Here is a 26,528-nt window from a genome sequence, read left to right as displayed (position 1 = left end):
GCCGGTGCGGGGCGGGCCGCGCCTGAGGGCCTGCGCCTCACGGGCTGCGCCTCGCCGCCTGCCTCGGGGCCCCGCGCCGCGCACGGGACGGGCCCTGCCTTGCCCTGCCCTGCTCTGCCGGGCCGCCGGCGCTGCTCCGCCGACAGGTACGGGGAGAGGGGCCCGGGCCGGCGGGGAGCGCGGCCTGCTGGGCCCGGCAGCGGCGGGGCGCCGCGGGGGGAGGAGGGCCCGGCCCCCGGGGAACTGCCCTGCCCGCTGGGCCCGCGGGTCCTGCTGCGCGGTGGGGGGGGAGAACGGGAGGGGGCTGGGGGCTGGGCCCTTGTAGAGGGCCTCGGCTCCGGAGGGTGGGGGAAACTCAGAGCCGGGGGAAGGGGGGAGTCGACTGAGGGGCTGGGGGCAGCCGCCCGATGGGGTAGGCTGAGGGCATGGTGTCCGGGGTGTGCTTGTGCCTCGGGTGCAGGCTGCATGGGAAGGCACACGTGTCTGGGAGTAGTGGTACGCGAAGGCTTGTACACCTAGGAGCGGTAGGTAACTAATCCTGTACGCGTTGTGAGAACTGAAGGGATAAGCTGTGTGGCTTCTGGGCGGCATGGAGGAGGAGGAGGCTTTGGGCGGTAAGCCCGTGGTCGACTTCCAGGCACGGTGGCAACAGGTTCCTACAAGGTTCTGGACTTGTTTTGTTTGGTGGCCGCTGCGGTTAGACATAATGCGCGAGACCTTCGTGTGTAATAGGAGATGGTATGTGGACAGGGAGGCATGCATCTGCTTAGCTGCGTGCAGCTTGGTTTGTCGGGCAGTCCTGTTGAGGGCTGAGAGAGATGTCTGCCTGTCACCGGCGGAGCAAGCCCTGTTTTGTGTGTGTTGGGATGGGTCAGGACAGCAAGCAATGTGGTTTATATACTGGGAGCCTGGCAGGAGCCGTGGGCTGATGTCCTACCTGTGACGATATGGAAAGCCTGGATATTTGTTGGTTGAGCCGTGGAATACAAATTGGAAAACTTAAGGCAGTTGGCATATCTTGTGGGCACGATGGTATTGTTTGGAGAAAAGGCCATGCATGTTCTAGGAGGTATCTGTAGGCATCCGTCCGTACTTGGGGCAGATGTCAGGCAGCGTGAGCTGCTGTCTATAAGGGCATCAGCGCTTTATTCTTGTGGGTAAATTGCTAGGGTTTACCGTAGATTGAGGCTGTGAGGGAACTTGGCCATGTACTTAGAAGTAGAAATGAGCAGCGGGGGCATTGAAAGGTTTCTGTCGGTTTGGAAAGATGCAGGGGTCGGATGAGTTTGTGGGGATTGTGCCTCTACAGGGCGAAGCTTCCCGTAGGCTGTGCATCCATGTGTGTACCAGGGGAATGGTATTTGCGCAAAAGGGAAACTGGAATTTTCATAGCACTGAGTTAGTGGGAACTACAGTCTGCATGGAGAGAGGAGGCAGGCCTTCTGGCCGCGGATGTGGAAAGCTGAAATGGTGGTGGTGGGGGGTGGCAGTGAGCTGAGGCTGAGCAGGTGGGAGGTGGTGGGCATCCTGTGCTCCCTTCAGTGTGGGGAGAAGTTCCCAGTTACGGCAGCTTGTGGAAACTGGGAAAAAAGTGAATGAAGATGAGGCAACTTGTCACTGTTAGGAATACTGTCAGGTTAAGCGAGTCTACTAAATAGTCACGGGGCTCCTGTTAAAAGCTCTTTTCTTCTTCCCCCTCTATATTTTGTTTGATTTGTACCAGTGGGTGATTTGGCCATTAAGTGGAAACTTCTGCTGAAACCAGTACTCATAATGGTCTTGACAGATCAGGAGCTAACTAAAAGGAGTTTGTGGTAAAGACAAGCCCTGTTTATGTGGGCCCAGGGGCTGGGATGTGTCTATGCCTGTGTATTGGATATACCTTTATGCTTAACGTGAGTGTGTGTGTCAAGAAGGAATGGCACAGATGTTTAGAGGATGTTGTGTTATGGGATATGTGGTTTAATTAAGGCACAAAGCATCAATATGCAGGGATACTGAATTAATGTTGTGTGGAGCGGGCTGTGTATAGCACGTGGCTTTTTTGTGAGGTTGACAGGAGGAGGCCTTATGTGTTTGAAGGATGTGGTTGGGAGTCTTGGAGGAATTTCAGGCATTAGTAGGTCAAAGACACCTGTAGTGATTGTGAAGGGCAAAACAGAAAGTGACAATGAAAGAAGTAGATATTTGACTTTTTTTTGGTGAGAAAAGTGGCTGGGGGCCGCGCGTTGAACCAGTCTTTCTTTTATTGCAGTAGCTGTGAGGAGGTCAGTTAGGTAGAAAGCAACAGAAAGCAAAGAGTAGCCTCGCTCCCAGTAGTTAGCCTGGGTAATGCAGTTGCCTTCTCAGCTCCGGTGTGGAATTACCATCGGGTGCTGGTTTGTTCATATAAATTGTCCAGAGGTGGTTGCTAATGTGGGCTCCTGACTTCTCTTACTCAGCTTGAGACCCTGCCTCGCATAAATATGAACCCACCACAGCTGAAGTTAAAGCTTGTGAAGTTTGAGTGCTGAGCACAGTCTTTAAGATCCTCAATGAAAGAACTGCTCTTCTCGGAGGGGGTGACCGAGAGTAGTCAGTATTTCTGAAGTGTGTTGTCTTTTTTCTACTGTTTTTCCCCTTCTGTAATAATCCACTCAATATTGGATGTAAAAGAATCAGTCTGAAGTACCTATATTATAATCATGAATATCAGTCATGGAAGCAGGATGTGTTTCCTTTTTTTCCTCTCCCCCGAAAATCTGACGACTGGAATCTGTTGTGTGGCAGCGTCTCCTGGCTCGTCCTTACAGCAGGGCAGCACAGACATGGCACACAGGCCTCTTGCTGTAGCTTAGTAAAAGAGAACACATGTATTCAGGTAGCTCTGGAAGATAACAAGTTGCTGGTTTTTGCAGGCACGGTCTCCTCAGGTGCAAGGGAAAGCCTCGCTGAGAGAATCCAAGTTGTAGGCTCCACATGTGAGCTGTGGGATGCAACTACCCTAATAGGTCCTGCAGGCCTGTGTGCGTTTTTTCTCTAATACCGGTCCTTTCTGCCTCTCACCTTGTCGTGTTGGTACCAAGTATGCTTTTAGTACCAAGAAATTTCGGGAGGGCTCTGGTTTAGCCCTGGTCTTCAGCACATTAGTATGCACGTAATCTTCAGGGAGTTTAGGTGCAATATCTGACAATGTCATTGCAGATTCTTAATTAAAAAAAGAAGTATCAATGTCAAACTGTAAGAGTTTGGAAAAGAGAGGTTGTCTGCATGGACAATGAAAAACACACCCTTGATGCAAGAACAAGGATGCTGAGTTTCCAAAGACCTAGTCAAAGCTGTTTAATAGGCAGCCTTGCAAACTCTGCAGCTATTTGGCTGGTGTCGTTCAGGCTTGGGCAGATAACTAGCCTGGGAGATTTCAAACTGGCTGAAACCTGGCAAGTCTGTGAGACTGATTGCTTCTAGCATGGGGAATTTCAACTCTGGCATGTAAATGTTGTAGCTGAGGAGTGTTTGGGACCTCATGGGTCCTGTAGTGTGCTTGTGGGATTGGTAAGGCAGTGAGGTAGTGTGTACCTGCGTCAGTATCCTGTGCTGAAGCCAAACAAATTCTGAGGAATTAACGAGTGGCACTCACAAAGAAAACTGGTCTGAAAAGTTTTGCATGGGATGACCGTGCTGGGGACAACCTCCGGCTGTTCAGCTCACCTCAGCTTCTTGAGGCACTGCTGGTGTGGTGAAACAGGACTGCAAGTCAGTGTAGGGGCAGTCAGTCTTCTGGCTCTTGGGAACTTACGCTGGGAGAGGAGGCATGCAGGTGCTTTTAGTGTAGGAATTGACAGAAGGATAGAAGGGAACCCCCCAGACTCAGCTGCTGCAGCCACTCTTACAATTTGAGGAAGTAATTCAGGCCCAGGTATCGTTGTGCTAGGACAAGTGTCACCCGCTACCCTTTTTCCCCATGCACCGTTAGTTTCTCATTAACATTACTTCAGTTCCTCATTTTCTGGTGATACTACATTACTGGCTTGTGGTGTAGGTTCTCAGCTTCTCTGATGGGAAATGATCTTTTCATTGACATTTCTTACATCTAAATAATCCACTAGGTGCTTAAATCTCTTAACATGAGCACTAAAAACAGGAATTAAGCTCAGGACAACAGCTGGTTCCCTTCAGGATGGTTCAGACCAGGCTACGGGGGAGCTCAAGATGGCTCTGTAGTGTGTGACATGATGACACGCGTGACAAGTCAATGACCACAGACTTCCGACTAACTCACAGAAGAGAGCAGCAGTCTGTCCTCCTAGCTCTCAGGGCATTGGTGTGTGCTAACACAAAACAGCACCTTCGGTAATTTGGTGGCTTTGTGTGCACCCCAGTGCAGGAAGCTGACCTTTACCGAGTGCAAAGCAAACAGGGCTCTGCATTGTTAGCGTGTGAACTGATTGTTTTTATCAAGGAGCTAATGGATTAAGCTGATGAGGATTTGAGTAGAGGAGGTAACATTTTATTGTAATTTTATGACCACTGTGTGCAATTCATGCCCTATTGCGGTGGCCTGTTCTCACCAGCTCTTCTGTTGTTCTGTCGGAGCCAGGTATTGTGTTTGAAACTCAGCACCTCACATGTAAGAGCTTGGATTGCAAAAGAGAAGCTGGTGACTGGAAAGAGAAATCTAAAATGATAGAACCAAGATAAGGAAACTGAAACTAATGTACATTATGGTAATCCTTTAATAAGCTCAGAAAGTGTTCAGTAGCTTATTCCCACACCAGAACTCACTCCTATCTGGACAGCTTTGCTGGCTGGGATGACGGGCGAGAAGTACCAAGTGTTACTGAGCACGTGCTTTGTTTCCTACCACGCGCTGTAGTGGAGCCACTGATGTGGCTTATTGAATGGTGTTTTTGCTGTTATTTGAAAGATATTACAGGAGATGCAGGTGATGCATAAAATGTCTTTTGTTTTTAATCAGAAGACTTTCCTGGATGTGTCCCACCAGCTTTTGATACTGCTAACTGGAAAGGGATGGAAGCAAAAGCGGATGAGTGCTGCAACACTCCTGCTCTGGTTACTCCAGGAAAATAAATGTTCAAATCCCCAGTGCAGCCCTTCTTTTTAGGGCTGAGGAGGGGGTGTTGGCAGCTTCAGCCTATGGGCTTGGTTACTGCTGCTTGTGGCTCTCTTAGATGATCAAGCAGCGAGCTGTAGTGGAAGATGACCTGTAGTGTGGAACCAAGTTACATAGGCCCAGTGTCCAGAGTAGTAGATGGCGTTTATGGGGTTTTATTTCAGATGAGCTGTACTCCGGTTCTGTGAACTTAGTGTACCCCAAACCCTGCTGGGTACCAGGTGTTCTCCAGGAGTTTTGGTTTAGGTTAATCTGAGAGGTGTCCAGTCTTGTGTTTAGAAATTGCATGGAGATGCAAACCAAAGCACAGTAAGTGGGGTGACTCAGATTTCCTTGAAAGTGTGCTACTGATCCAAACTAAAACGCTGATGCGGATGTGCTGCTTGAGGCAGCTTGGAGCATTGCAGAGGGTGTTGGGGTATGCATGGGGCTGGATCCTGCCTTCTCCTGCCTCTAAAGTGCTGCTGTGTGGCCTGCAGAAATTGCCCCCTGCTCTCTATGTAAGGTTTTTGTGTTTCTTGAATGGTACCTGAACTGTGGTTCCCAAGTGATTGTCCCTGGTTCTGCAGTTTTGTGTTAAAATGACTAGTATTACAGCTGCCGTGAATTCTGAAAAGCAGCTCTTTCATGGTTTTACTTCAGTTAATCTAGAATGAAACTAATAGTCATGTGAGCAACAGGTTTATGAAGCCTGGTTTCCTGTGGCTTGCTGTCTTGTGGTTGGATTATTTTTTTTAAAGAATAATATTGCAAGCAAGCCCTGAAAGTATTTCTGTGTGTTTGGGGCACTTGTACGATAGCTGTGCGTGGAAGGATGTTACCGGTATTAAAGCTGGACTCTGCAGCACTTGTCCTCAAGAGGCACTGGTTTGGATGGGCTCTATCTCCTTGATCCAACTATTTGTTTTTGCAAAGCTTGTACAATATGATTATTTCTTGAAGTATTTACCCTGGTGTTAACTTAGAAATTGTGGCTGGTTTCAGCACACTGCTGGAGGTTGAGGAAGAAGAACCAAAGCTTGGCTTTCTATAGCTGCATTTTATTGATCTTTTCATTAATGGTAGCTCTTGTTTTGCTGCGTGTTTGTATTTGCCACTGACTTGAATTTCTTCTAGAATAGATAAAATATTTTTATTTTTTCCCCCCAGTGTTTCAGGTAACCTGTCTAGAGGTAGGAGATGATACTTCCAATGGCAGCTCCTCTTAATGGCAGCTAAAAATCTCTCCTCCATAAGACAGATGAAATTCCCGAGAGTCCCTGACATGTTGATTACACCGAATGTGAGGCCGGTAATACCCACGGCACATCTGGTAGCTTTGGACCGTGATTCTGGGAGGGAGCTGAACAAGGGTTTTGAAGACGAATGGTGTACTGATGCCTGGAGTACAGCTGGGTTAGATTTCAAGGATGGTGGATTGGGATTTGGAGGGAGAGTGGATTTTTGTTTGTGATCACTCTTGTGACCCTGAAAAGCTGCTGAAATTTGGTAATATGCTTTGAAACTTTGCAGATGAGAAGTACAGTGCTCAGGCTTGAGTGGACTGCAGACTGAGTTCTGTCTTCAGTATATAAAAACTGAAGACATTGTTCTTTTTGTTTCTATTTTAAGTGTGTCTATAATCAAAGCACTGAAGAATAGTAATAAAGGACTTGTTTTATTTGTTCTAATTTCCCACAGGAATCTGTCTTCCTAGTGAGAAGGTGCTCTGCCTGCTGTTTATGCCCCCACTTCAGCTATGGTACTGGTTGCAGGCACTGGTGCCTGCTGCCTGGCATCAGTTTGATTCTTAGTGGGCCATTTGAGGAAGAAATGCTCACAGCTGACTTCAAGAGAAGGTCGTGCTGCTTTTAATGTGTGTAGGCAAGACGAACCAAAAGTGCCTTTCCTTTTTCAGCTACTCGAACCCAGAGCTAACAGAGCCACCAGGGACTCACCTGGAGAGCGATCAGCTCGGTGCCTCAGGAGGCCAAGAAGCTCTATCCGTCTTGACAGAGCCCCAGCGCCCTGTGCTCTCTGCTGGGATCGAAGCGCATCTCGCTTGGGGTGTTCTGAGTCAGAACTGAAGCGTCACCCCCGAGGAACTTATTAATAGTGCCTGATTACAGATGGGATTGACAGGCATCTGTAGGAAGTATTATCCGATACTCATGGGACCAGTACCCTGGGTGGTGCACTGACCTGGCTGCTCAGGTGTGCTGCTTACCTATCTGCCAGCTTATGTTTTCTGTGTCTTCACCTCTTTTCCAGGAGACACGAGGCAAGAGACTTCTTGTCTCACTTTGTTTCCTCTGAAAAGATGTCTTTTTGATATGCTTGTTTAGAGTGTGTTTTTTATTAAAAACCCCCAAACCACCGTTGTATTACTGGTGATACTAAAATACACACACTGCTTGGTGTGGGTTTGTCACTTCCAGCTGTTTCCCTTAGTCTGCTGGATGGGTTTATTGGGATCATTGAAGGTCTGGACTGTGGCTGATGATGCTCTGATGGGCACTTGTTCTGAAGTAGTGTGTGGTTGTGCAGAAAACTTCAAGTAGTAGCATTCCTGTACATGCAAAATGCAAACGATCTTGTGAAAGTCGTAGCTAGAGCTAATACTGTTTTTTTTTTTGGGTGAAACTTCATAAATCGTCTGTAAGTGCACCGCAATTGACTTGCAGTTTAAAAGATAACCCAGGGGTTCATAGGCGTTGTCATGAAAAAGACACTTTAATAGGAGCAATTGCTTGTTTCGTGAGAGGTTTTCCAGCCAACCCTCCTTTGGATTCTGGGTGCCCTTAGACTGTCAAGAAACTGGAAGCAGTTTAAGTGACTTTCTTTGAATGGTTGGTTGTGGGACCAAGGAAACAACAAGCACACTACTACCTTTGTGGGTGAATGCACAGGAATGAGACTGTTTCACAGCACTTGCTGGAGTCAAAAAGCTGTGCAGTCTCCTCTGCAGGCAAATCCGAGAGCTTGTCATTTTTTGATAAATGGTGAAAGTTACAATTTTACATTTTTCTGTATTTTACAACTGAACTAATGGTTTGACTTGCGTGTGATGTAGGAAAAAGAAAACAAACAGGACTCTGCCATAGTGATGGTGATTTCTTGCATCCTACCTTTATCTCATAGTGAAACAATAGAATTCACTTCTGTTATCTCTCTGGTGTGCCTTATGCTAAAACATATCTATGCTTTTCTGTGTGTGTGTGTGTGTTTTTTTTTTATACTTTAAGTGAGTAAAACACCAAAACACTAGGAACCCCAGGCCAGAGAAGACCAACTCTGAAATATGTAATGATCTTGAAATAGTAGCTGTTGTTAACCATAACAGCTCACTGTGTGGTTTTGACTACTGTTACAGTATTGTTTTAGTCTCAAGAAAAAAGGAATGCTGTCAGCTTAGAATCTCATGACTTTTGCAGGGGAGGGGGCAATGGTAGAGACTGCCAGAACAACTTCTTTAACAGGCAGTGAAATAGGGCTCAACTTCTGGAGTCAAGGGAAGGAATACAACTCCAATGTAGGTTCAGATTCTTGAAATGAGCTTGTGTGCTGTTGTTGCCCATGACATGGTCACAATATGTCACTGGGGGAACTGTTCTGATACTGTATTTATGAAACCTTTTATTAATTTATTCTTGGAAAATATTGTCCTTGAAAAATACCTTATTCTCAGATGTTCTTGGTGACTTTGCTATTTTTAATCTGAAAAGCTTTCTGTATTTCTGCATCCGTGCAGAAGCCAAATAGGGCTCCGTCTATGAGAACTAGTTACTTGAAGTCATTTTTTTTCACTCTTGCTTCTCCATTTTGTTCAGGGTTATCAGAACTAAATTTGTTATGTATTAACAAAAGAATGGGGTAACAATTCCATAACTGAAGAAACTTTTTTAGAAAGGTTTGTCCAGATATGAAACCTGGCTATTCGTCAGTTCCACAAAGAACATGAAGCTAATGGGCAAGACATCGTAATACACCTTACCATATGGTTCCTTCCTTCATAGGGCTTGTTTGCTAATTTATTGATGGTCTGGTTAAAGCAGAAGCTCCTGCACACAAAGCAGGCATGCCAGACCTGTCATGGGTTGTCATATTTCTGCTTGAAGCCTCTCTACAGTAAGTAATGGCCCTTGAATGCTCTGTTGGAATCTGCATCGTCCTTTTCTGTTACTTTTTAGTGGTCGTCTTCATCTGTCACTGGTACAACCACGACCAGTGACCCTGGCCTACCTGTGGGCAAGCTGTCTTCTGCACGGTTGTTGTGTTCCTGCATCAGAACTGTTGATTCTTCCTGCTCAGTGTTTATCCTCTCCTTTCCTTGGGTCAAAGTCCGATACTGTTGCTGAAGGAGAGAAACTAACATGGAACAGGAGAGGAATTCAAAAGTAATACTCCTCCTTAGTGCGTAAGAAAACCACAACACTTTCTAAAGAACCGAGATAATAAATTTGCTGAGAAATAGGGTTGTCCACAGACTATCTGGGGAGGCAGAGTTCGTCCAAGTATTCTTCCTTATTACCTTAGTGCTGGGCTGTGCATTCTGATAGTTTCTGTTCATCATGTGAGAGATTTTTATCAGCAGGCTTTTATTGCTAGGTTCTAGCTGCCCCAATCCTACCGGGATGATTGGCCTTGTGGATGGAGATACCACAACGCCTTGATACTGGCAGGGGTAAAAGTCAGCAAATGCAAGTTGACCACTGACTTCTGTGCTGCTGAGGAATGGGGAGGAGCTGCTTTGTGCTTAGTTTTCATTTTCTCTCCTTAGTTTTGTTGACATGGTTTCTTTGAGTTCACTTTCTCCTGTTGTGTTCCTTCCTGAGATAGGATTGGGGAGGGGGAAGAAGCTTCAGTCTATAGGACTTTTCTTCCCTGCACTTCGTTGAAAGCTTTCTCCCCCTGAATGGTATAATTAAAAAACAAACCAAAAAAAAACACAACAAACTACAAACTTGAAAGTCCTACAGATAGAGGAAAACTTAAGGCATGGCGTGTTCTTGGTGTGGATTTAAGGTGTCGTGGAACTGGTAGGCTCGCATCTTGGTCTGAGGAAGCAACTGTTCCTCGAAGGTCTTTAGGAGACAGGAAAGACATACTTGGATCTGACTGCGGTGTTCAGAGAAGAGAAGGAAAATTAGGCTGGGCTAACATGATCTTGTGTTATTTTTCCATTGAGGAGGGAAAAGGGATCAAGATTGTTTGGTTTCACTGCCACAGTGTAGTGCCTTGAAACCCTTATGGACAGGACAGAAGTAAACCCAGCACAGCTGAAGGAGCAGCTAATTCAGTCCAAGCTGCTTTTTTCTTTTGGAATTTCTTCTAGTCTGCAAGTCTAATGCCACCTCGGTGACAGTGCTGGGCACTAGACATATCCGCTTCCTTTGTCAGCCAGGCACTGTTGTCACTTCTTTGCAGCTGTTTAAAAACAATGGATGTAACATTTTGGAAGCTGCCTTGCTTAATGTACACAATCTAGCTTTGTTTCTGTCTCGTGGTTGGGAGTTCATTCTCTGCCCAAACAGCATTTTGTTACGTGCTGCCTAGCTGGTGAGCATCTGGTATTCTTCTTAGCTAAAGGTTCTTACATTTATTTTTTTTCACTTTTTACTGTTAATACAGTGCAGAAAAAGGGAGTTTTTTTTTTTTTTTTTTGCCTTTGCATACGCTCAGCATTTGCTACTGAAATCTACTTGCAAACCTGACTTTGCTTAAGGAAGAGGCTCTCATGGAATTACCTAAGGAAGTCAGCGATGTATTTCTGCCAACTTCTGCCCTGAGCATGCACTTCTCTTCCTCCTCGTGCTCATGCTTAGCTTTGTCTCAGCTCATGGCTAGTGAGACTTAAGCAATGTGTGCATGTTGCTTGACTATTGCTGAGCTTAATTTCGTTTCAGGTTAGCTTCTGGAACCACATCAGGATATGAGAGCAGCTGCTTGTACACAGGTTGGAATAGAAGAGGGCAGGTGGTGGGAGGTGGGTTTACAGCACTACCAGGTCAGCTTAGGCAGATTGTTGCAAGAGTGGACCTTGAGATGTTTCCAAGGAGTTTCTCTTAAGATATACTTACTGACACAGGTTGTTAAGGTTTGGATACCCGATGACTGACTTGCCAGTGGAAGTCCCAAATTTACTTGGAATGTTACTGCTGATGCTTTCTTTGCAGGTAGTTGGAGTTCTGTCACATGGCTCTCAACTTCCTCTAATAAATGAGTCAGGATAGAAACAATGTCAGGTTACATGATCAGAGATCTTAAATTTTATTTAAATGAGAAAAATGTAAAGAGAAGACAATACTGGAAGTCATGTAAACTGTGACAGTGTTAATGTCACCAGCTGTACTGTTATACTAAAGTAAAAGAACATGCAATTAAATATTGATGTTAAAATCTCTATTATGACTAAATTATGAGTACCCTCTCTCTTGGATTTTCCCCAAATGCATAGGCTGCTACAGATGATGATATGACTCCCTTCACAGTGGTCATTCCAGTTTAATTAAATATCAACGCTTGCTGACAAGAAGATCTTTATTCTGTAGGCACATGAGAATACAGCAGAAAGCAAAACTTTACATAGCAAAGGTCGTGGTGATGAGTTTGTCAGAAAGTTCCTGAGGGAGCCAGGAGGTTTTTGTTTGTCTTTTGTCATGTTTGCAGATTTCCTTGGGGGACGAGAGAATTGCCTCTGCTCATCCGCTGTTGGTATTGTTCACTGCTTAATGTGGAGCTAGAACTGCTTATCTGCTCCCTGCTTTGAGCACCAGTTTTGGGGGACTGCAGAGAGGGACTTTTGGGTGAAATGTGGGTCATGTTTTCACTGGTATCAACTATGGTTTGTAGTTCTTTGTGTTCAGGAGTTCTTGAATTTGTTCATGTTCAGGGGTCTCATTAAGAAGGATTAACTTTCAATACGGTATAGAAGGAAGTCAAGTCATCTGAAAAGATATAAGCAATCTGAACTTGAGATACTTCTTTCTGGTGTCCATAGTGAAACACATAGGTTTTCTTGACCACTTCCTGTTTGTTGCAACTCCTTTTCTTCTTCCCTTTCTCTGCTACCAGTTTCTGTTACAAATTTTCAGTGGAGTTAGGAATATCAGTTTTTCCTTTTTACATCCTCTGTTGTTATTGCCTTGCTGCTAAACACCTTGAAAATTAACCAGAAACTGTTACTTGATGGCTGTGTTCAACTTGTTGAGACCAGCTTATTTTTATGTACTGTATCCTATATTTAGGCTTTGGAACATTTGAATTCTGCAAATTGTTGGAGCTTGGAGACTTGAATTTTTTCTTGTTCACTGTTTCAAGCATTTTTGTTATGTTATATAATAAAACTTGACTTTTCATGTACTAAAAACATTTAGTGTTTTGCTTGGGTAGCATTATCAAGTAGTAGTTTCTATCAGCCTGTAGCAAAACGTTTCTGGGCCCTTGAAAACAGTGAGTGGAAGTAGCCAGTGTGGATTTACTGAGGGTAAAATGTGCTTGACCAAGCTGCCCGCCTTCTGCGATGAAATGACTAGATCTTTGGTTGAGGGGAGAGCAGTGCATGTCACTTGGACTGTTGCAAGGCTTTTTTTACATAGTGTCCCACAGCATACTCCTATTTATAGCCTGGATGGGATGATGAGAAGACAAGTGAAGAACTGGCTGAAGAGCCAGGCTCCAAGAGTATCAGTTGATCATTTGTACTCTGTCTGGACACCAGTTACGTGCAGTTCCTCAGGGATCTGCTGTGACCTACTCATTTTCACATCTTTGTCAGTGACCTGGAGGAGGAGATGGGATGTACCTTCAACAGGTTTGTGGTAGACACAGAACAAGGTGGCTCAGAGGCAGGGTGACCATCCAGAGGTACTTGGAAAGGAGCAGGCCTGTAGGAATCTATGAAATTCAGCAAGGACACTTGCCAAATCCTGCTTCTAGGGTTAGAAACCCCCCTGAGGTGCTGGAGGCTGGCTGGGTTGCTTCTCTGCTGAGAAGGAGCTGCTTCTAGTGAGCAGTGGACTAAGAACAACTCAGGCAGGGATGAAAACCAACAGCTTTATTCCCCTTTAGTTTGTTCCACATGTTCCCAGGCTGCATCTCTAATATTATGCCCAGTTTTGGTCCTTTAGGGTGATAACAAACTTCTGGTATCTACAGGGATGGATACCAAGACGATGGAGCCAGTCTCTTTACTGAGGTGCACAGTGGGAAAGCAAAAGACTGGATCATAAACTGGAATGGGAGGATGTATGCTGAAAAGTTTTTCCTCTGAGGATGACTGTTAAGAGGTTTCAGGAGATCCCACAGAAGAAAGCTCGTGGGCTTGCCTCTATAGAGGTTTTCAAGACTTGAGAGGATAAATCCCTGAGCAGCAGGGTCTGAGCTCAGCATTGGCTGTGCTTTAAGAAGGAAATTGACTGGAGGACCTCTTAGGTTGCTTCCAACCCAAACCTTTCTGTGGAAAAAAAACTAATGTCTGAGATGTAAATAACCAAACTAAGAAATATATTCTCTTTTATTTAGAAACATGGTTCCTAGTGCAAGTGGCATGTATTTCTAGTGCTGCTAAATAAAATAGCTTAGGCAATATCAGCTACTCTTGTTGACCATGTCTGATATTAATCATCAGTTACTTGAAATCTGTACCTATTGGATAAGCATTGAATAAGCAATGTACATCCATTGAATAACATAATTTCATCTAAGAAAGAAATAAAAAAAGTATTCTTTAAGTTGAAAAAGTTGTTCTAGAACTTTATAGTGGCCAATGTGTCTTGTCACTCACTTGCCCTTACCACTTATTCTGAACCTTGAAGTTAAGCTAAGCAATATGTGGAACACTTCTTGTTTGAAGTTGTTGGTTTGGGGAAGAATGATGCTGAAGAAGCAAATGATGATGGTTTCACTGAGACTGGTCCAGATCCCTGTTTGCCAGGCCTTTGAAGAGAAACACATGTAGATCCTACACACAGGCATCTTGAACATGCCTGCTTTAGCCAGACCCATGCTACCAAAATTGTATACTGGTACATCTAGGCAGGGTGGGCTTAACTGTGATAGCCCTGCTGGTGAGTTTGTGATGAAAGCAACTTTGTTTCTTTCTTATTAACAAGGTAATTTTGGTGAATAGTAGTGTGTTTTTCTGCTTTGCTTTTACAGAAATCTACAGTAGCTAGTGACAGGATTCTTTGGTGTGGTTTCTGTAGTTAAGATTAAGTTCGAATCCCAACTTTTAGTCCTTTTCTTTTGAATCCAGGTTCTGCATATACTCATAATTGCATTAGCGTTCCAGGCTTTTTCATCCTCTTTCCCATTAAACGTGCACACATAAGCATGTGCAGGCTCTTGCACTCTCACATGTAGCTGTTCATGTTCCTGGTTTACAAATGACATTCCATACACCTATTTGAGGGTGGTGCAGATGATGGTGGATTTTTTTTGGCAGGTATTGGCCACTGAATGGTTTAGCTTAGATCACCTGATACATTTTTACCTCTAACAAACAAAAGGCATTCATGTGATCTTCTGCTGTATTACCTCAGATGGGTAGGAACTTCTTGACTAACTTGACCGCTTCCAGTGGTTCGTGTGTTTTCTTGGTTCCCCTCAAGAAGTTGCTATAAAGCAGTTCTTGAGCTATGGATTTTATTAAATAATGTGTTATCCAGGAAAGAAATTGGTCAATTCTTCCATCTTACTACTTTCAGATTCACAGGCTCTTCCGGTTTATTCACCCCCTAATATACAAGGAAGAGTCTCTAAAGTGAATCCTTATCAGAAGGACAAAGATCTGGAAGAAATTTGACTTTTGCACTGCGTTCAAGGTAAGACTTTCAAAATTGTCCATGATCAGATGGCAAAAAGCATGAGTACTGAGGCTTGCAAAATGGAACTACTCATGTGTCAGTTTTCTTGCATATTATACTTTTCCTGCAGAATATTATGAATAGTTAAGTATTAAATACCGCATCATTTTGTGGACATACGTTACAATCAGGTGCATAAAAGCTAGCTGTGTTCTTTAACTCAAACAGTTAAGCGAGTTGCTACATGTAACTGGTGTTTGCTATGCAAAGCTGGCTTTCCCTAGTACAGGTGTTCATACTTGTAAAACCAATATACTAATTTGCATGATATAAAATGGAATGTCTTACTAAACGTGCATGTAAGTAACCATCTTTGGTTTAGTGGAAGGTCCTGTGCTGAGCTTGTTGGAATTTCTCTTTAATGCAATTACAGCTGGAATGCCGTGTTCAGTCAAGTTCAGAATATCAGGGAGTAACTGTGGAATCAGAGGGTAGGTGTTGGAAGGAATGGTAGGTGCATTTATTTCAGCAAAGCCATAGCTTCAAACGCCTATACAGTTGTCATCTCCCTGCAAATCAGAGCTCTGATCAAGTGGTAGGAGTCATTAATGTCAGCAGGGTGATGCCATTGCCTTCCCTGCACAGTTTAATAAAATGTTTAATAAAATGTATCATTCCCAGCCCACAAGGCAAGAATGGAGAGTGTAACTAGGTTTGCGGAGATAAAATGCATAGCAGCCAGAGTGGAGTTCCCTCTGGTGGGACCAGTATTAGGGAGTGTTGGCGGACTGTACTGTTGACTGGGCTAGCGTCGTATTCGTGGCTCTCAGAAAGAGGAACTGAAAAGGTGTTTCAGAAGAATGGAGACAGACACTCCTTACAGATAGCAGATCGTGGCCTTGTATTCCCTTCCTCACAAAAGTGTCCAGCTGGAAAACAGATGGTGGAGACCTTCACGTGGAGTCGGAAGGACATAGATGTTTTGGGAACTGTAAAGTACAAGTAGTGCCTAATGTAGGCAGCTGGTTGCCTAATACTAGCCCTTCAGTCTTGTGGGGGCAGTGAGTTGGGCAGAACTACTGAAGCTGGCACTTATTTTGCTGAATTCAGCACTTGTTTGAAGGTTCAGGTCAGCAGGCTTTTGTTCACATAACTATTTCTTATTTGTTGTGCCTGTGTGGCTCTCTTTTTTCTAGGTTGTAGATTTTACTGAATTACCTGTGTAATCCCCAAGCTGAATGTTTACTTTGCTTTTTAAACTGTTAAATTCATCAAATTCATTCAGTTGTTATTCTGCAAAGGCCTGAATACTTAATTAGGGCTCACAAAAGGGATAGTCTTATTCCCCCCTCCCCCCCCCCCCCTTTTTTTTTTTTTTTTTACAGATACCTAGTTTAGTCCAGACAGTTTGTTAAACCTGGTATAGCATACATACAGCTTAAGCTTGACATTTTCTAAAGAGGTAAGATTGGGATGTGAGCCTTGGAAGATCTAGATACATAATTTTAAAATATCTTGGCATCTTGCCTCTATAACCAGGATGACAGCGTAGGGTATCTACCCCCTTGTTACAGTTCACATGTTCTCTTCCTCATTGTGGTGTGAAGGTGGCGTTCCCAGCAAGGCAGTGTCTTGCAGCCAGCAGTGGTGTAGGAGCAGTAACCTTTGTGGAACTGGAGATGGTGTCTTAATCTGTTAGCCAAAACTGCCTGCGGCTGATGTCTGACCTGATGAATAGCATAAAATAAACATTGAATTATTAACATGCTTGCTTCCCGGAATCCTTTTTGCTGTCAAGTCTATGTAGACCTCTCATAACTGCATCGACTGCCTGTAAGCCCTTGAGCCCCATGTCTACTATTGATTTCTTGTGAACTGGCATGGTCTTTTTGCATGTTAGTTTTAACATTCGTATTGCTAAAATTGCCCTTTGAATTTTTGCAGGTATATTTCAACATGTATTATAACAATTGTGTAGTGGCAAAATTAAAACAGTCATTGCCTCGATAGATATATTTGAAACTTCTTCATTAAAATACATCGTAAATCAAAAGAGTTGAAACTGTATTGATTAAAAGTGAGTCAAACTGATTTGTTATCAAACTGAAGTTGCAGTACTAATTGGACAGAACTATTTGAGTATTTAAGCTTGCAAGTTGCGAAATGACTGCTTCTTGCCAAGTACTCCTCTGTTTAGATGACAAGTGAAGCAGTTCAGATAGCCTCAATGCAGATACCTGAAAAAGATTCCATGTGTCCAGGCAACGATATTGGAGACTGCTGCCAGAAAAAAAAGGTAACGGAAATTTGCTTCACTCTGCAGTTCCTAGAAACAGTAATTTTTTAATTAGACTTCAGATTTTTTTTTTCTTGGAAAGCTTCTTTAACGTATAGAAAAAGTCGAGCATGCTATAAAATGCAGGGGCAGTACTGTGTTCTTGTATGTAATCTGAAAAGCCATCTGTGGTCTCAAACCTAACTTTCTGTAACATACTGTGGATTGAATAGTACATACCATGGGATTACAACTGTTTCGATACTGCTACAGTATGGGAGTCTATCATTACATACCATGTAGAATCAGCTGCTTTTCTTAAGCATTGGGTTATAACGGACTTCCTAAAAGCACATTACATTCCTCACTTGAAAAGATCAGTTGAACTGGGCTCAGTCAGGAAGGTGATCAGCCTGTGTTAGCTAGAAGAATTCGAGGCAGATGAACACGCTTAAATTTTTTAAGGTGTCTTTTTAAGTGCTGAGTCTCTTCGCACTATTACAGTACTGTTACTGAAATAACTTTGCTAATAGGTATGCAAAATGTCTTAGCATGGAAGAGATGAAGGAAAAAACGAAGTTCTAAAACTAATTTAGGTATGAAAATAACTATGTATCTTAATGATTCCTATTTGGAGGCTTCAGTTCCTGTATTAAGTGTTTGATTTTAGTTCTTTTGCAAGACTGTGTGTGCATGCGGGCTGTTAGTTGACATAGCAGATGTTTGAATTCTCTCTTTCCAAGTTTGCTTTGCAGTAAGCATTGAAATATCTGTAACATAGCAAGTGTTAATATTTGTGCTCTGTTACTGATTTGAAAGGTCTGGTGATTTTGTTACGGTGTTGAATGACCGTTTTTACATTGAAGTCCTTCTATGCATAAAGCTATAAATGGATCTATTTGTGGCTTTAAGTCACGTTACCAAGTGGCAGGTAACTTAATTCTTCCTGTAACTGTCTGCACAGGAACAGCAGTGGTGTTCAAGCATTTTTTTTAAATCTGCTAGGATGGCTCACCTTTAGTTCACTGGTATGTGAAGACTTATCCTCAGAAGATGGGGAAGGAATAAGGACATAATTTATATTCTTTCAGAGAGGGCTTGTCTGCATCATATAGACAGAAAGTAAAAGCCATTCAATCCCTTACAGATTTAATACAAGTTGATTTTTGTCATTCAAAAATGCATCAATGTTAGTGAAATCTTCCTGTATTTTCTCTACCTGGTGCTAACTGAAATACTGTTTTTTTGTGATCTTTTTGCTCATTTCTCACTCCACTTTATGGAACTCAAAGTCATCTTAGATTTTTAGATACACTTGTTGTCTCAATTAAGATTGTGTATATTATACATGTAAGACGGCAAAAATGGGATTTGTTGTCATACGTACAGCTGTGATGATTTAATTCCCCTCACAGGCAAATGGGGTGCGGTTGTGCCTTTGAGAATCCTGAGGGGATATTTGCCCTAAATACAGGCTCTGTACAGAAGGACATGCTGTAGAAGCAGGGTTTAAACTTTCTGAAAGGTACAGCAGGAATAGAAGATGTGGTGTTGAAAATAAATAACTCTTCAGTGCTTCAGTGGTTCTAGCAGCTGGGCTCCAATCAAAAGCTTACTAAGTGCATTGCTAGCCAGTGAATTTAGGTGAGATTCTCCACCTGGATAAAAGTTTACCTTTGGGAACTCTAGCTGTTAGCTGGCTTAAAAACTGAAGACTGTTCATTGACAAATTAATCACAACAGTCTTCTGCTGAGAAGCTGTTCTTCCACTTTGTGAGCATTTCCTCTGAGAGGCTTGCAGTGGTGTCACTCCTCTGAAAACTGTCAGGCTTCCTGCCCCTATCCTACAGCCAGGGCACTTTGGAGCATGGTCAACTTGTGTATCCTAGCAATAAAACAAGACAATTATGTCACATTTTCTGAACCTCTTCATCCTATGGTATTTTGCAGTCTGTAACAGTGGGAGTTCTTCATCTGAATGCACACACCTACTACAGAATTGACCTATGTGAAATCTGTTGCTTTCTCAGATACTTGCTGAGAACTGCTTCTGTAAGACCTCTTTATGGTCTTACAGTGTTTTTTTGAATGGCTTAGCAAGAAAGGGCTAAGCCCTTTCTATTTCATAATCAGCAGAGCAAGTTTTTATTCCCAAGTTTACTTCTGAATGTGAATAATGCTGTGGTTTACTAACACCTTGCTTCTCTGCTGGGGAAAGGTCTGACGAACTCGGCATGTTCTTTTTGTCCTGCTGGAGAGGGTGAGACATTTGGCTTTGGTGTTAAGTGAGCTGCTGTTGAAGGATGTGCCGTGGTTAAGGGACGTGCCATTTCAGCCCAGAGGACTACTGAGTAGATGTCATCTGATAACATCACGAAGCACAAGCACGGTGAATTCTTTCTCAGAATGTTTGACAGTGCTCTGGTTGTGATTTCTGCTTGCTCGAAGCAGAGGGATATTGACAAAGCCTCGGTAATCCACCTGGAGTGACTGTATTTTTTAAATGTTGATTTGAAGTCCAGATGCTCACAGAGGCAACAAATGGATGGGTAACTTCAAAGTGACTCATTAGTTATTACTGCCTATCAAATTAACAAGCAAGATGATAATAAGTTCACCTCGTGGGAATACGCCATAAGAATGTGTTCAAAAGATGGACGCTTCACTAACAGTGAACGTGATTCTTGTGTTGTCTCTGCAAAGTACTCTGGTGTGCCAGAGCTGAGTTTGAATCCCTGTCGGGAAGATGGATGCTTACAGACTCTGGCCTTTGCAATTAAAAACAACCAAACTCAGGTCCAGGCCGAATCTGAACACATCTTCTATCTGCTACTCCTGAAATGCCATGGATAGCATAATGCGTGTTCAGAATTCATCTGGCTTTGTGGATGTAGTGTATAATAACAGCTATTAAAGACTTGTGTAAGTTCTGCTCGAGAAAGCCCTAACAGCCCCAACAAGCACGTTTGTTCAAAGTACGTGTCCCAACCTACAATCAACTTAAAATTCTTCTTTGTAGTCTTGATGTTTTTTAAGAACATTAGCGTGTAAGTGTAATACATTTTGAACTCTTGAAGGTCATCTCCCTTCTTAGTTCTGATAAAAATCAAATATGTAGTTTTATACTTGGATATTTTTACTGGAGCATGTTTGGTGGCCGTTGTCTTAATCATACCTGAAATTGGATGTTTGAAAAGATCTTCAACTTAACTGTTTGAGATGATTTGATATTTGTTCTTGAGTTCTCCTAATCATAGCTGAAACCAAGTGAACCCTTGGATTACAGGAGAACAGAAGTAAGTGCTTGCTAGTGATCTCCCAGTAGGTGAGTGTGGATTGTATACGTGTATTCACAGTTCTAGAAAGGCTGGCTTGCAGTGTTTCTTCATCTTCTGCTTGTATAATTCAACAGAGTTTGAGTTACTCATCAACTAGATGAATAGTTTGCTTCAGGCAGACTTAACCAGCAGAACTCTCTACCTGGCTGAGTAACAGGGATTAGTGTGGAACGAGCTGCTGAGAGCAAACATTGCTCAAACTGCCCCTGCTGCCAAGACATCTTACATAGCCATAATGTGAATTTAGTGTTCGAAAACTTAGCCGAGAGAACTGCTGAGAATTTAGGAATTCAAAATGTGCCTGGCAAAGATGTGTGCAAGATAGGTCTGCAGAAAAAAAGTTGAGAGCATCTTTTGTAACTGTTTTCTAGGTGTATCAAAAGCCAGGTTTCTGGTGCTCTAACTGAAGCCCACCATTTGTGAAGTAATATTTAAAAGTATGAATTGAACCAGACTGCCAAACCCATAGTATATTACTGGGATTTATACTGCTGCTAACCACAATGCTAATCACCTGTTCCCCTTGGAAATTCAGGCTTCAATAGTTCAGCTGATTAACTTGCAATTAAAACATTGCACAGTCAGCTGCAAACTGCTGATGTAAATATTCACAAGAAACCCAAGTAAATTTATTTCAAGATACTTTTAATCATAAGAAACCCTCGATTTACATCTTTTTGCTGCATTTTAGATACCACTGTTCTTTTTGCAAAACCCGAATACTAGTTTAGCTGCTTCGAAAAGGCTGAAGCACTTAACTTGCTTCTTGGAGGTCTTAATTTCAAACTCTTCTTCATTCCCTTTACTTTAGATGTTGCACTAATTAATATTTTAATGGGGCTTCAGCATTTGGGTGGAGAAACATAAAAAAAAAATCAAGTCTTAGCTCAGTTTTGGTTGATTCACGATATTGTTGTACAGAACCAAGAATCACTCAGCAACTGCAGAGAAAATTCATTTGTCTATAAAGGACGAACAACTTGCTCTTTAGGGTGAAAGTTGTACTCAAGTAGTTACACAGACATTAATTGCTCGTTTATGTTTGGGCTTTGTCATATATGTAGGTTAATGAAAAACTACTGCATGAATGTGTAGAGCTAGTGCACTCCTTTGGTTTGTGCTCTTACTTACTGTAAAATCAGGTCACCTAACATCTAAGTGAGGAGGGGGATATTATCGTACATTTACCATATGTTGACAACATGCAATTGGGAAGTTGCAGTATACTGGCTAACCTGCAGTAAACTTACCGGATTGCTCTTTCCCTTCTCCCTCTGGTGTCTTCTATTTCTGTAAAATCTTCTATTAACTTCTGCATCACCCGCAGTTCGGAGGGATGATACCAGCAGTGGTAGTATTTTGATGTTATAAAGTCAAATATGATACATTAGATTTTACTTTTTTTTTTCATGATGCTTAGGTGGTGGGGTTGGTTGGTTTGTTTTAAAGCAGCCATTATTTGGTTGTCCTTTAAAAAGTCAGCTGCAGCTGTTTGTGGAACTGCATAAGAGGTGTATTTCTGGTGCTTGGCTGACCAGAATCTGGAAACTTGCAAAGGACTGGATGGTGTGATGTTTTTTTGCTTTCTTTAACATTGGATTCAGCTTGAAGTTCATTAGTGCTTTACCATCAAGGTTGTTCAAAGATGTATTTAATGATCAGAAAGTCTATCGTGCTGCTTACCCTTTGGTAAAGTGCAATGGTAGGGTTTTTCAAACTTCTCAAGGTTCTTGCCTGCTTAGTGTTTTTGTTGTTGTTGTTGTTGTTGTTTTTTTTTTTTAATGTTGTTAATGCTGACTGTTGGTTTTAGTTCTTTAGTAGTGATTTACTTGTGATGGCTCTGACTGTGTAGTATTTCACATCCGAAGAAAACGCTGTAAGCATGGTGAAACTCAAATTCTTTTAGCCAAGGGATATTTTAGTTATGCTCAATTAAAAACTGTGCTACTGCAGGGTACTAATATCTTAATAGCAAAAAATGAAAACAAACTTACTAACGAACTTAGTCCTACTCAAATAACTATTTGGACACCCCAAATGTTCAAGGAGCACATATAAAATGCTTAATACTTTTTGTAATTCTCTTAAGCCTTTAACGGGAGGCATTCAGCTTTACTTTTGTGATGTAGCTTATGACTGGCAAAGTAAAACCATTTTATTTGCTTATATCAGCATTTTCTGCACCCAAGTTTCTGGGGTCTTGATATAGTAGCTTGCTGTCCCCACGTTGCATCACGAACTGAAGTATCTCCATACAGAATAAAAATCTGTGGCTTACATGGAGAGGTAGGAGGCACTGCTGTGCAGAAGTTCTGTGATTCTGTGATTAACAAGAGTCATGTCCCCTCGCTGTGCAGCCTTTGGTGATGGGATATCTCATGAGGTAGTTTTGTCTTTTTTTACACACTGAACACCCCTATTCTACACTTCTGAGAATTTGCATGGACAGAATTTGTATGACTAAGAGCATACTGGGGAGGATGCTCTTAGCTCCAAATGTCTCTCTTTGAATCCACCCTAATGCAAGCATCCGGGCTCCAGACTAGTCATCACCCTTGTCTGATGAACATTCTCACATCCTCTGTAGAGTTGAAGAACTTGGGAGGGATCAAGACTTTTGTTTCTGGGAAGAATCCTGCTTGTCTTCAGGTTTGTGAGTCAGCAGCTTCTGCAGGCTGCTGGAGTAGCATCAGAAGTGAGGCTGGAACACTTCATGCACATGCCCTGTAGCCTCATGGTTAGGGCCATCTTTTGGAGGTGGGAGAGGCTGTCTGAAGGGAGTTGTGTTGTGTTCTGCATTCATGCCCCGGTCACATAAGAAGCCCTGGTGCCCTGGTGTACTTCAAAAGAGGGAGTTCTGCTGTTACCTGCAACTCTGTGAGTCCATGCTTTTAGTTTCTTTTTTTCCTGAAGTTCTCAGGTACAGAAAAAAACTTTTTTTCTTTTAACTGATGAACTTGGTAACTTTTTTGGAGGAAAGCTTTTGCTATGTGGTCCAGTACAATGATTTAAGACATTTGCTGTCTAGTTATTTCAAAATAGCTCTTCAGAGTCCATTAATGATTTAGCGGATGCTGCTTAACATGTAGTTTCGGAATACTCAGAGCAAATCTGAATTGGCAGCAGCTGCTGGTTCTGCATTTCTGGCACTTGCTTGAAAGGCATTTTCAAGCTGGTTCAGAGAGCTAAACCTACAGAAAGTAATTGACTTTTTCTGCCTTAGTTTGATTCATTGAACCATCTATCCTGTTGTGGTGCCTATGAGAACACAAGGGCTTGCAGCAGCGTGACATCACACGCATAAAACTAACTGATCCCTTACAGCTCTTCCTCAAACAGTAGCAAAGTATTCCTTCTTTATGAGAATCAAAACAGGCGCTTAGTGATGGTTGAAAAAGACTAGTAACCATGTGGAAGCTGGCTGGACTTTCAGAGTGTGCTTTAATCAGCTGAAAATCACAACGTTACAGACAAAGCTGGCTGTTATCCAGAATTCTTCCTGGGGTAGTTCCTTCTACCAGTGCACTGTCATGGTAACTTTTGTAAGATGCACTGGTTTGTAAGGTTAAATGTGTAGTCTCTGATCCATGAAGGTATTTGGGCATTTGCATCCTGTTGAAAATAATGGGATTTAGATGTCTAGATGCTTGTGGAGATACGTACATTTGAATTGTTAGTTACCTGATACTTCTGTATTTGAAGCTGAATTTATGATCAATTTCATTGAAACTACTTTTAAAGATGTATGACGGTTGTTATTTCAGAGGAGATCTAATACTTCAAAAGAAAGGCACTGAACTTCAGTTGCAAATCTCCTGTGCATTCTTACATCTAAGCAAGCAGAGTAGAGAGTTTACAAATTATACTTGCTGTACTTGGTTTATTTCAATTTTGTCAAACACTGCGCGTACTCTGTCCCTTAAGCAGGTGAATAGCACTTGTGTTAGCAGGCATGCAAAAGCTGTTCTTTCTGTAACTGAATTTAGAGACATGAATGCCAGGTACTAGGCTAGATGACTTTTTAAGTGCTAGCCTGTGCTGGTGAAGGAAACTAGAAAAAAATCTTTTGTTTTTCTTAGCATGCATCTTTAATATGCTGTTTAGAGAGTATATTGAAAGGTTTTAGATGTCCAGACATAGCTTTAGTTCATGCACTTGTGTTTTTTGTGAATAAAGAATTTTCTTAAATTCATGTACAAATCTGTTGTATGCCATCTGGAGTAGCTAACTGCTTTCTTTGTTTCTTTCTAGGAAATACCAAAATAAAGCAGATGTTGTGTCCTGTACTGTTATCTCAAGGTTTTGCAAGTCATTCTGTTATGTGCTTCTTGGCAGCAGGAATGTAAACTAATTCTCTCAGCACTGAACTAGAACCTTGACAAGGTTGTGATTACAGGTAAGAACTAATTCTGCCTCTTAGAAATTTATGGGAAGGCATAATCACTTCAAATGTGTTTTAGTTTGCAATTTGTAATTGACTAAGTCTTTAACCATAAATTTGAGAACAGATTGGGTAAAAGGATGTTTTTTCTTCCTTAATTACATTTGAATTTTGCTTAATCTTGTTTAAATAGGGAGGGAGAAAATATAACAAAGTATAGCTTCTCTTTGCTACAGTACAAAGCACTGTTAATAAATGGAAAAAATGTAATTTTTCAACACCCAAATGCATGCTGACCCAGATTTTGAGGAAGCTGTTTTCTCACACAAAAGATGGTATAGTGTCAGTCAGTCGTGAAGTGTTTTGCCACCATGAGCTGAAATCAGCTTACTGTCTGCATGTGGCTTTTCTTCCCCTCGAGGTTTGTACTTCCTTAAACAAGCTAATAGCAGCAGTACTACTTAAGTTACCCTTTATAATCAGTTACAGAAAATCTCTAAATTGTTGTTACAAGTCCACTTCAACTCTAGAATGACCTTTTCAAGGGGAAAGGTCTTCTTCCAGGTCAGTGAAAATGTTTTGGCTGCTGGTTTTCTGTCCTAACTTTATCTGACAGGCTGTGAGGTGGTGCTGATAACTCTTGTCCCACTTCTCTATCACTATCTGCTCAACCTGTGTGTGGGGAACTAAAAATCTATTCTTTTACTCTTTTTAGAACATGATAAATGCTAAAAGCAGTTTTAATAAAGCACAGAAAACAACACAAATCTGTCACAGAACCTGCATGTTTTGTTTTTCTGAATGATGAACTTCTGTTTTTAAACAGGGAGTGTGTGTTTTGAAGACTATCCGTCAAATTGCTGTATTGCATATGCTGAATCTGCAGAATTGTGATGAAGTTAAAGCCTTTTAGTCTTGATTTCACCCTTTGGTGTCTTTGACAGGATGAGTTGCTTGCCTTAGTTGTTTGCCTTAGGCTGTACTTGTCAAGAGTGGCAGGACCAGAGTCTGGGATGTTGATATCGAGCAGTCTCATACGTCTTACTCTGATGCATAGGTCAATGACAAGTTTGTGCCAGGAAGGTGGCATTGATTGTTCTGCTGCTATAATGAAAGAAAGGTTCAAATGTTTTGTTTTGGTGGTTTTTGGTTGGCTTACTTTTCAGATGCAGTTGTTTTTGTTTTTGTTTTTTTAAATTGTATTGATTCAATGTTTATACTTATATTGCAGTGATGTAACAGGTTGAAAAAAACGCACAACTTCTTATAGTGTCATGGACTATTTTTTTGCTGGAATGGACTTTTAACATTCATTTGGCCCAGCCCTTGTGTTTTCCTCCGATTTGTGTGTGTGAATCAACAAGTCACCCCTCACTTAAGTAAATAAAGGGTTTAGTGTGGTTCTGCAGATCTGCTGCTGAACAATTATTCTAGTCTTTCAGAGCTAGTTGGGAACAATTAATTGATGGTATGAATTAAGCATTCATTTCTGCCTTATTCTCACAAAAATGTGTCCAATTGAACAAATGTTAAAAAAGATGAGAGACGTTGTTTTAAATGCATAAATTTAGGATAAGGAAGAATTCATTTTTCATGACTTACTGCTTTGTGCTAATGAGTAAAATAAATGCTTCAA

General features: G+C 42.2%; 1 protein-coding gene across 1 annotated transcript in view; it reads left to right on the top strand.

Moving 5' to 3' along the window:
- The first annotated feature begins 86 nt into the window (after positions 1 to 86).
- PPM1B (protein phosphatase, Mg2+/Mn2+ dependent 1B) overlaps positions 87 to 26,528 on the top strand; it is a 56,815-nt gene continuing 30,373 nt past the window's right edge. Inside the window, exons 1-3 of the mRNA XM_035320575.1 lie at positions 87 to 146; positions 14,800 to 14,916; positions 24,763 to 24,907. The gene's annotated coding sequence lies outside the window, so the exon portion shown is untranslated. The remainder of the gene's footprint in view (positions 147 to 14,799; positions 14,917 to 24,762; positions 24,908 to 26,528) is intronic.

The sequence above is a fragment of the Oxyura jamaicensis genome, chromosome 3 (genome assembly GCF_011077185.1).
Source record: "Oxyura jamaicensis isolate SHBP4307 breed ruddy duck chromosome 3, BPBGC_Ojam_1.0, whole genome shotgun sequence".
NCBI classification, from domain to species: domain Eukaryota; kingdom Metazoa; phylum Chordata; class Aves; order Anseriformes; family Anatidae; genus Oxyura; species Oxyura jamaicensis.
This window is presented reverse-complemented; position numbering and strand designations above follow the sequence as displayed.